Source organism: Diabrotica undecimpunctata, chromosome 9 (genome assembly GCF_040954645.1).
Source record: "Diabrotica undecimpunctata isolate CICGRU chromosome 9, icDiaUnde3, whole genome shotgun sequence".
Taxonomy (NCBI): Eukaryota; Metazoa; Arthropoda; class Insecta; order Coleoptera; family Chrysomelidae; genus Diabrotica; species Diabrotica undecimpunctata.
In genome coordinates, this window is record NC_092811.1 from 69,821,802 (window position 1) to 69,834,601 (window position 12,800).

The window sequence follows — 12,800 nt, forward strand, 5'->3', positions numbered from 1 at the left end:
AGATATCTTTATCGCGTTTCCTTTTTTTTATGGATGAATATGCTGCCGTTTTCATCTCCTACTATTTCATATGGAGCTACACGATTAACAATTCCAAATCAAGAAAAGACAAATAACACTCCGAATTATATTATACAACTAATAGTCGAAAAATAAAGAGCAAGAGGTAGATAATCAGACAATTAAGATGAGCGCTACATGATGTACGCAATGCCACATTTGAACACTACATTAGTACATTGTCTAAAGAAGATCATTCACTATGGATAGAAACAAAACACTTAAAGAGACCTGATCAATACAACCCACCAATTAAGAAAGATGACGTTAGTTGAGGGAGATCAGACCAGGAAAAAATGTCAACATTTTCAGAATACCAGATAATAATAATCAAGCAATAGAACACTGAAAACTTTTGTTTTTAACTGTACGCCCGTGAATGACTTATTATTTTTTAAATAACACTTAATATTGCACTTTTTTATTGTATTTTTTTCATCTTTCAAGATAATTCTTATAGGAATATATTTATTTATAACATACGGTCTTATGGGAACAAGAGTTGCAGTAAAAGATTTTTCTAAATATAGAATGTAAACCATATTTCCAATATATTTGTGAAAAAGAACCAGTTTATAATATTCCGGACGACGTAATAAAACCTTATTTTAGACTATTGGTCGATGAATTGAAATCATTGTTCAAGAAACGAATTATTCATGTGCAGATGTTTTACTATAAAAACATGTAAAACCAAAATCTCGATTAAAAAAATTGCAACCAGTTACTCACGATGAAACTTAACCCCATTATTGATTTTACAAGTAATAAAATGGGTCGACAAAAGACCAGTTTTAATCCTTACAACATTTAAACATAATAGTTATATCTTGGTTTAATCAGATAAAAAGAAAAATTATACACAAGTACTAAAACCACAAACTATTCTCGATTAGAACTTGGTGAAAAAGAGTGTTGATTTTAGTGATTAAGTAGTTTCTTACCAAAGCCCAATACGCAAAATTCTGAAGTGGTACCGGAAAGTGGCAGTGGAATTAATATTTAATACCGCATTTAATACCGCAGTAGTAAATGCTTAGTTGCTAAATAATAGAAAACGTAAAAAGCGACAACCTATCCTTGAGTTCAGACTGGAGTTCGCGAAGGCATTTGCAAATAAAGAAATGTTGTAATCCTCACGAACAGTTACACCCAAAAATACCATCTCAGGCAAAGCGATGTAGATAATACAAAGAGAAGAAAGTGTACAAGATGTAACAAAATTTTAAGAAGAAGCATGACTAGTAGAAAGGACGATAGAAAAGTTAAAAAAGTTAAAACATACTCTGAAGAATGTGATGGCAAAACTGGAATATGTCTAGTGTGCTTCAATGGAGCACATTAAAAAACAATTTTACTTATACAGGAACTATTATTGAGTAAAAACGTATTATACCTCAAGTGGCCTTATAGTATTGGAAGTCGTAAGTTGATAGTTTTAGTAGAACATTTTAATTGTTAATTACCTCCGTAAAAGTGAGTTATAGTATTTATAAAAAGATGGATGTAAATAATATGCCTTCGACATCTAAAAAAGCTAAATGTGAATATAAACGTAGATTGACCACTGCTGAATTACAATCATTGTTAGAAGCATCTGGCGAGGACGATGTAGATTAAATGAATGGTGGAAGTGACTCTGATTGACTCTGACGAAATATTTGCACAAAGTCGTTCAGAAAAATCGAGGATTGCGTTTTGGAAAGAAACAACACAAACAGAATTTAAGACTTTTCTCGGACTTATGTTCCATATGGGGACAATTAAGAGGAACCGTCTGAATGACTACTAAAAAAGTATGGGTAACTTCTATAATAGTGTTGACTTGACTAGATAATTGCTCATAGCCCATATTAAGAAATAAGCGAATAGATAATCCTCACTTGTCAAAGAAACTGAAAAAACGTGAAGTGGTCTTAAAACTAAAAAGTCCCCTATTCAAACTGGTTTTTAATAAAAAATTTAATAATATGTTAAAGTTTTTTTAATATACCCTAAAACTAAAAGCGAAACGAATCGATTGCAAGTTACAAAATACTTGAAGAGTCATACTGTTTGGACAAGTACAGTTGTTTAAATAATCGCTTTCTGTCATAAACAAATTGAATAAATTGTAAAATATTTTTTGATCTGCTTGATATTTAGCACACTTTAATAACTCATCAATTGCCATAATTTCCTGTCGTTAGGCCAAAAACAAAGTTATTAACATTATTTATAAATTACTACAAACATAATATCATAGAGTTTACGGTTTTTTGGAATTATATCAATTATTTATGTATTTAAATTTGGTATTTCTCTACATAAAAAACTTTTTATGGTCTACAACTATTATTTGAATTATTTTTCTTTAGAATGTATACAAAACGTTTTATAAGCAAAAAATTATTTTTTTTGCCTTTTAAGATTGTTTAAAAAAACAAAGCAAAATCAACTGTACGTCTTTACGAATTTTTCGTCAGCTACCCCTCATACTATTTAGAATTTAAATTTCTGTATAAGATTTTTTTAAATTATTTAGCGAGGTTCCGTGAACTACTTTCTTATGGCATGGTCAAAGTCAAATATTATTTTTTTATGTGATTAAGCCACAATTATTGGTCGTTATTGAGATGAAAATTACATTTTTAATTAACTAATATTTAACGTTTTGATTTCCACTATTATTTTACAATAGCTTTGTTTATTGTACTAATTATGTAAACATGTGTATACACATTTTGTACAGAAAAACGTTGTTTGAGAACGATTTCCGGAATGGAAATCAAAATTTCAAACATTATCACAATCACAACCAATAATAAAGGCCTTAATCCCATAAAACCATAATATTTATCTCAAACTATTCATCGATAGCTTCGACTAAACAGGTTGTAAATTAAAATTTATGTAAAATATTCCCCTACACGATTCTCTGGGCAAAAATATCTAGGTTAAATAAATATAACATATCAGGCAAAGCGATGTAGATAATACAAAGAGAAGAAAGTGTACAAGATGTTACAAAGTTTTAAGAAGAAACCTGACTAGTAGAAAGGCCGATAGAAAAGTTAAAAAAGTTAAAACATACTCTGAAGAATGTGATTGCAAAACTGAAATATATCTAGTGTGCTTCAATGAAGCACATTAAAAAACAATTTTACTTATACAGGAACTATTATTGAGTAAAAACGTATTGTGCCTCAAGTGGCCTTATAGTATTGGAAGTCGTAAGTTGATAGTTTCCAGTAGAACGTTTTTATTGTTAATTACCTCCGTAAAAGTGAGTTATAGTATTTATAAAGAAATGGATGTAAATAATATGCCTTCGACATCTAAAAAAAGCTAGATGTGAAGATAAACGTAGATTGACCACTGGTGAATTACAATCATTGTTAGAAGCATCTGGCGAGGACGATGTAGATTAAATGAATTGTGGAAGTGACTCTGACGAAATACTTGCACAAAGTCGTTCAAAAAAATCGAGGATTGCGTTTTGGAAAGAGACAACACAAACAGAATTTAAGACTTTTCTCGGGCTTATGTTCCATATGGGAACAATTAAGATGAACCGTCTGCATGACTACTGAAAAAGTATGGGTAACTTCTATAATAGTGTTGACTTGTCTACACAATTGTTCATAGCCCATATGAAGAAATAACCGAATCCTCTCTTGTCAAAGAAACTAAAAAAACGTTAAGTGGTCTAAAAACTAAAAAGAAAAAAAAATTTAATAATAATATGTTAAAAGTTTTTTTAATATACCCTAAAACTGAAAGCGCAAAGAATCGATTGCAAGTTACGAAATACTTGTAGAGTCATACGAGTTTGGTCAAGTACAGTTGTTTAAATAATCGCTTTCTGTGATAAACAAATTGAATAAATTGTAAAATATTTTTTGATCTGCTTGATATTTAGCACACTTTAATAACTCATCAATTGCCATGATTTCAAGTAGCTATATTACCTGTCGTTAGTCAAAAAACAAAGTTATTAACATTTATAAATTACTACAAACATAATATCTTAGAGTTTATGGTTTTTTGGAATTATCTCAATTATTTATGTATTTAAATTTGGTATTTCTCTACATAGAAAACTTTTTATGGTCTACAACTTTTATTTAAATTATTTTTCTTTAGAATGTATAGAAAACGTTTTATAAGCAAAAATTTTTTTGCCATTTATGATTGTTTAAAAAAACAAAGCAAAATCAACTGTACGTCTTTACGAATTTTTCGTCGGCTACCCCTCATACTATTTAGAATTTAAATTTCTGTATAAGATTTTTTTAAACTATTTAGCGAGGTTCGTGAACTACTTTCTTATGGCATGGTCAAAGTCAAATATTATTTTTTTATTTGATTAAGCCACAATTATTGGTCGATATTGGGATGAAAATTACATTTTTAATTAACTAATATTTAACGATACGATTTCCAATATTTAACCTTGTTTATTGTACAAATTATGTAAAAATGTGTGTACACATTTTGTACAAAAAACGTTTTTTGAAAACGATTTCCTGAATGGAAATCAGAATTTTAAACATTAAATAATTAAAAATGTGATTCTAATCCCAATCACAACCAATATTTTTGACCTAATCCCATAAAAACCTAATATTTATCTTAAACTATTCACTGATAGCTTCGATTAAACAGCTTGGAAATTCAAATATGTAAAATATTCTCCTACACAACTCTCTGGGAAAAAATATCTAAATTGAATAACAACTGAACATTGATATAAAAAAACTTGTTGGTTGACCCCAGCCGGCCGGCAGGTAGTTTCAATGTCTTCATTTGAACTTGAACCCAAACCGATCGATATTTTTATGTTTTCAAATAATATTTAAGTATTAACACTGGCAACATCTATTGGCTTTAAAATGATACCAAATACAGTAATTTTACCTCCCAATGTTAAAATGATGGTTTGATGTAAAAAATCGGATTATTGAAAAATCGACAACGGTGCCAAGCCTACAAAGGTGCACTAAACGAACATACACGACTTATAAATAGAAAATGATAGCATTTCTTGCTGATGCTAAATTACTGCAACGTGAAAAGAGCTTAAAACGATAGCGGGATGTATATATATATATATATATATATATATATATATATATATATATATATATATATATATATATATATATATATATATATATATATATATATATATATATATATATATATATATATATATTCATATTGTGTTGCTGGTATATTATCCCGCCTTAACCAAATTTCCATTCTCAATTTTAGAATTCTTTCAAATGTTTTAAAAATGCATGACCATAATGTTATTGGTCTATATGATTCCGGATTATCTTTGTCTTTTCCCAGTTTTATAATTAATATAACAAAGCAATCATTAAATTTGTAAGGAGGTATTCCAGTTTGCAAAATACAGTTGTGAATATGTAGTAGTAGTCTTTTAGCCAGTACACCCACTTTTTGTAACATAATATAAGAAACCTGATCTGGACCTGGAGCTGTGTTTTTGGATATCTTGATAGCATATTCCAGTTCGGATGATGTTATTTCTTTTAGTAAATAATGTTCTTCTGAATGTAAACCCATGTGAGGTATATGTTTGTCAACAAATTGTGGACACAACTTCTGAAAAATATCTTCTGCAACTGCGGAAGGAGCATGTATGATGTTTGTGTTTTTGTTGTTTAATTTGTTAGCCATCTTCCATATTTGAGTTGATGGGCAACTAGAGTTAAGACTGGAGCAAAATTTAATCCATGTTGTTTTGGCGGCTTTGTGTTTAAACATTTTTTTAGTTGTAGCTTCTATCTTTTTATATTCAAGAAAGTTATTCAGTGTAGATGCAGTTTTGTATTTTTTTAGAGCATTCTTCTTAAGCTGTAGCTGTGTATTACATTCATCATCCCACCAAATTGAGTTTTGTCTATGTTTTGTTTTATTTTGTTTTAATTGCTCTATTCAGCTTAAATAACATTTCATAACAGTTTTCAGAGTATACAACATTCTTCAGTTCTATTTCAAGAGTGCTCTGAAACAATTCCCAGTTGGCCTTCTCTAATTTTCATTTTGTTGTTGGATAGACAACAGAAGAGGGTACATCAATATTCAACTTGATATGTTGGTTTTTCATATTGTTGTTTTTAGATGAACTGCTGATGCTTTCTGATTAGAGAGCGAAACGTCTTCAAATAAATAGATGAAGTAGCCAACTTCTTTGTCTTTTTTTTCTACCTTTTGACCGAAAAAACCCACCACCCTTCGAGTAATCGTTAATTTATGTATGTATAGATAGATAGATAGATATATATATGTATATATATATATATATATATATATATATATATATATATATATATATATATATATATATATATATATATATATATATATATATATATATATATATATTGATACGATTGGGGTTTATAGAAAACAGTTTATAAGTTATATACTAGATAATTTTAGATATAACAAGTATTTGGTTATTTTAAGAAGTTATATACAAGAGAATTTAATAAAAATATATTTATGTGAGGGCATTTTTAAGAAATTAGCATATAATAATTGTAAAAAGTTGTAGTTTAATGTTGTAAATATATTTAAGTGAGCCATGTGCATAGGCAACCAACTATACTCTCCAAGTGACATTTTAAATCATTAGGAATATAAAGTGGGGTTATAATAATAATGTTAGTTTAAAATGTTTAATTTATATATATTTAATGATTTAAATGTTTATTCTGATCTGAAAAGCCTAAATGTCAACAAAATTATCAATAGAACATTAATGAATTCTCCAGAATGCAGAATTTGATCTTTGTTTATGTTGGAACATTCTGGAATAATGATTATGTTGGTGGATCGAACAGATACTTTTTTCGAGAACATTCATATAGAAGAAATAGAACTAAATCGAACATGATATCTTACCAGATGATTCTGGAACATCCAAAAAGATATAAATACCCGTGATTTGGATTCAAGAGGGCCAGTTTATTATGAAAGTTAGTAGAAGATAGACTCATTTAGTTAGTGAAGTCAATTGTTCAGAATTGTCAAGACAGTCAATCAGTTACAAATAGTCCAATTGTTTAATATAGTGAGTTAAATGAAGATTAAAAATTATGCACATTTATAATTATACACAAATAATTATTGAAGATTAAAAAAGTATATTAAAAGAATATTGGAAGAAATTAAAATTATATTATGATTGGAGATTAGTATAAATCAACTTATAATAATTGGATATTGGTATATTGAAAAGAAGAATAAATATAAATGCTGTTTTGCTGGTTTGCTTGGTGGTTTATAAATGCTGGTGAAGAAAAATATATCTTAAATTGGTAGAAGCTGATAATTGGAAAAAGTAATTTCACAAAAACAAGGATAACCGAAGTACGAAGACATTGAGTGGTGATTAGAATCTATATAGTGGAAAACAGTTCATTTAGGCATTCAGTGAAAGAAAGGTACAAAATTTTGTTAATATAATTTAGTTAGTGTCATAACAGTTTCAATTTTGAAGATAGTTTGTTTAAATTTTACATTGTCTATAAAATTTAATTAGTTTTATAAGAATATCAATTTAAAGATAGTTTATTTTAAATTTACATTGGCTAGGTTAGATATATATATATATATATATATATATATATATATATATATATATATATATATATATATATATATATATATATATATATATATATATATATGTGTGTGTGTGTGTGTGTTTTATAATAGTTATAATAAAGATAATTTAAAAAAGTACTTACAAACTAATTCTTTGAGAACCGCGATAAAAACCCTATATTATTAAAAATACTCATTGCTCATCATTCAAACAAACAATACATCATAACAATATATATATATATATATATATATATATATATATATATATATATATATATATATATATATATATATACAAGAAATACTGGATATTATTGACTGTCGATGTCGATATAAACAAACAACACAGTTTATTGGGGCTGCAGTCAGTAGGTTTGGCCAGGATGTTATAGAAACACTCTTTTGACTTTTGGTCGAGCTTTCGGAATTCTTTTATTCCTTCTTCAAGACACTGTAATTAGCAGAAAGTGTAAATATTTACAACATATCTCAAATTTTCATTACAACTTACTAGTCGTTGAGATTATTTGTGTAAAGCTACGACACTCAACATTAAAAACACACATATAAAATATAACATGTAAAATAATGGACAAAATACATTTTAATAATAAAATTAGTTGGAATGTTAAAATTTTGTTAGTGACATCTTTAAATGGTGTGTTTTGACTGATCCATAGAGAACAGAAGAAAAAAAAAACAAAAATAGTGTGAATAAAAGGTAATTAGGAGTTCTTGCTATTATATTAATGGAAGTAGTATATTAAACCTGTCTTGATAGTATGCAACAGGATAGGAAGTTAATGGTTTAGAAAACTACAGATTCATATGTATGCACAGTATTATGATTGTCTGATATAACGAGATCGGCTTATAACGAGGTAATTAGTCTGTCATTTCAGTTCTCGTTATAGAGGGAGTCTACTGTATATATATATATATATATATATATATATATATATATATATATATATATATATATATATTGTGATGATTGGTGTTTAAAGAAAATAATTTATTATATACTAGATAATATTAGATATAAAAAAGTATTTGGTTATTTTAAGAAGTTATATACTAGAGAATTTAATAAAAATTATTTATGTGAGGGCATTTTTAAGAAATTAGCATATAATAATTGTAAAAAGTTGTATTTTAGTAATTATAATGTGGTAGATATATTTAAGTGAGCCATGTGACTAGGCAACCAACTATACATATGTGAGTGACAGACAGATATACTTACTCTCCAAGTGACATTTTAAATAATTAGGAATATAAAGTGGGGTTATAATAATAATGTTAGTTTAAAATGTTTAATTTATATATATTTACTGATTTAAATGTTTATTCTGATCTGAAAAGCCTAAATGTCAACAAAATTATCAATAGAAAATTAACGAATTCTCCAGAATGCAGAATTTGACCATTGTTTACGGTCGAACATTCTCGAAATAATGGTTATGTCTGTGGAACGAACATATACTTTTTTCGAGAACATCCATATAGAAGTAATAGAACAAATGGAACATGATCTCTTACCAGATGATTCTGGAACATCCAAAAAGATATAAATACCCGTGATTTGGATTCAAGATGACAGTTTTTTGGTCAGTCAGTCAGAAAGTTTAGTAAGAAATAAGAAAGTTTAAGTCAAGCAGTCAGAAAGTTTAGTAAGAAATATGAAAGTTAGTTGGAGTTAGTCAATTAGTTACAAATAGTCCAATTGTTTAATATAGTGAGTTAAATGAAGATTAAAAATTATGCACATTTATAATTATACACAAATAATTATTGAAGATTAAAAAAGTATATTAGAAGAATATTGGAAGAAATTAAAATTATATTATGATTGGAGATTAGTATAAATCAACTTATAATAATTGGATATTGGTATATTGAAAAGAAGAATAAATATAAATGCTGTTTTGCTGGTTTGCTTGGTGGTTTATAAATGCTGGTGAAGAAAAATATATCTTAAATTGGTAGAAGCTGATAATTGGAAAAAGTAATTTCACAAAAACAAGGATAACCGAAGTACGAAGACATTCAGTGGTGATTAGAATCTATATAGTGGAAAACAGTTCATTTAGGCATTCAGTGAAAGAAAGGTACAAAATTTTGTTAATATAATTTAGTTAGTGTCATAACAGTTTCAATTTTGAAGATAGTTTGTTTAAATTTTACATTGTCTATAGAATTTAATTAGTTTTATAAGAATATCAATTTAAAGATAGTTTATTTTAAATTTACATTGGCTAGGTTAGATATATATATATATATATATATATATATATATATATATATATATGTGTGTTTCATAATAGTTATAATAAAGATAATTTAAAAAAGTACTTACAAACTAATTCTTTGAGAACCGCGATAAAAACCCTATATTATTAAAAATACTCATTGCTCATCATTCAAACAAACAATACATCATAACAATATATATATATATATATATATATATATATATATATATATATATATATATATATATATATATATATATATATATATGTATATATATATATATATATATATATATATATATATATATATATATATAGAAATGTTTCTTCAACGTTGAGTTTCCCAAAAAAAATCTTTATTTCGAAAATAAAAGTTACAATTTTGAGAAATACTACAAACTACTACATTTAATGATTTAAACTTGACTATTGAAACATAATAATTACAATAATAATTGAAAATATTGTTATAACGTCGGATATCGGAATCTGCTGATTCTTAATAGTAAGGGAGCTTATGGCTACATTTCTCCTCCCTCCATTGGTTGGGACTTCGTCCTCGAAGTTTTGGTTACTTCGGCTATCAGCTCGTCTAATATCTGGATCTGGGCAGGATGCAATTTTTCTCCAAATAGGATTTTGGAAATTCGTTTTCTTTTCTTAATTAGGAAGATTTTTAGGAAAGCTAAAATAGTTAAAAATATTACAACAGAAGTGGTGCTCAGTCCTATTGATAATCGGGGTAGTACTTCTATGGTATCTATTGGTTGAATTTGGCCATGTGTCTCTGGGATTGTTAATTTTTCAATTTTCATCTCATGGTTTGGTATTAATTTTATTGGAACAATTTTTGGAATGGAAATGTCTTGAGACGTCTTTTCATTAAATTGGATACCTTCAATCATTATTGGTACATCTGTCGTCAAGAGGCTGGTTGAATTAATTTCTATCTGCTGGATTCTCATTGGGTGAACTATTCCTAGCAATATGACTTTGCTGATTTTTTGGAAAAAGTTCTCTGTGATTAATGTTTTTGTGCAATTATCTACATTGGGTATGTTACATTTGGATTGTACATAGTTGGAACAAACTATGTTATCGCCTTGTCCTATACAAGTGTCGAACCATTTATTATTTGTATAGTAGCTTGGAGGTGGCAGAATCATAACATGATCTTTGTTTGGAATGGGATAGATTTTATAGGTAGTGTAAGGAATTTCATGGAGTATAGGGATTTTAATTATTATGAGCATTGTATTTGAAGTTACACAAACTAAAGTTTTTGTTGACTCTATAAGTTCATAAGGGTGTTCATTACTATTGGGAATTGAATTTCTGGGATAAATTTTGAGAAGGTTCTCTTTAAGGTCTATTATTTCCTTTAAAGTGAATAATTCTATATTAGAGATATTAAGTTCAGATAAAGTAATGGTTTTGATAAGTTTCATTAGAAATTCGTTTATATTTTGGAGATTTATTATCTCATTGTGTAGAATGATATAGCTGTCAAAATCAGCTGATAACTTGTTGAGTGCAGATATGAAAATTGAATTATCAGAATTTAGTTTTTCTAAAAGTTTATCGAATCTCGTGTTAAAAGAGTTTCCATAAGATATTTGGTTATTAAATTTTTTAATAATTTCGTTTTGTTTATTTTCTAAAGAGATTATGTGTGATTTTAATAAGTCTAAGTCAGAGTCGTCTGGATTACAACCGTTATTCGGAATCTGGATACTGAGTGGATGGACCAGGGCGAGGATTGTCCTGTGAAAAATTTGGGTCTTGAGTAGGTTTGTCTACATGTTTTCGTATTCGTTTTACATATTTAAGGTGAGTGCTTGTTAAATTTTGTTTATCTGTTTTACCGATTATTTGTGTTTTGTCTTGTGTTTCTGGATGAATAGTGGAGAAAGGGGCTTGTAATTTGGACTTATGTTTTTTCTTAGAAACATATAGGGATTTTGTAAGGTCTATTTCCGGAATATCTTCGGCATTTTCGTTTTGTCTATCTAAAAGTTGTTGTCTTTTTTGTTTTTGTTTATTATATAGTTCTGCAATAAAGGGTTGGAGTTCTTCTTTATGTCTTTGATTATATGTTTCGTATATCGAAAGATCAAAGTCGAAATGTATTTCTTCTGCATAGGGTCCGTACAGAATTGAGAAAGGGGAATAATCTGTGGAACTGTGGATTGATTGGTTGTAAATAAGAATGGCGTGTGTTAGAATGTCATCTAACGAATCATTTGGATTTTGGACTTGTAAGGTCCTAAGTTTTTCAATAAGAGTTGAATGAAAGCGCTCTACTGGAGAGTTCGAGGAAGAATTGTTTACTGTTGTAAAATGTATTTCGATTTTGTGGATATTTAGGAATTCTTTAATGACTGCGGAATTAAATTCGGTGCCGCTGTCGCATACAATCTTTTTTGGATAATTGTGGTGCGAAAACTAGTGTCTTAATTTATTTAGTATCGAAATGGAAGTTTTGTCGGTGAGCTTATAGCATTGACCGTATTTGGAAAAAGAATCTATTATTGTGAGATACAGGTTTTTATTGCAGTGGAATAGATCGATATGTAATATATCAAAAGGTTTTTGACCTAACAACGGTCCTAATTGGGGAAGTTTATAAGGGCGTCGTTCTTATTTATTTTTTAGGCAAATTTCGCATTTATTGATAAAGTTAGAAATAGTTGTCTGCATTGAGGGCCAATAAAATTTTTGTTTTAAATGTTTGTAGGTTTCAATTATTCCGTTGTGATTTTCTACGTGATATTTCTTTATGCATTCTATTTGTTGGTTTTCTTCTTCTATGTCCTGAAGTAGTATATTGCAAAATATTGCTTTGACTGTGGAATTTAT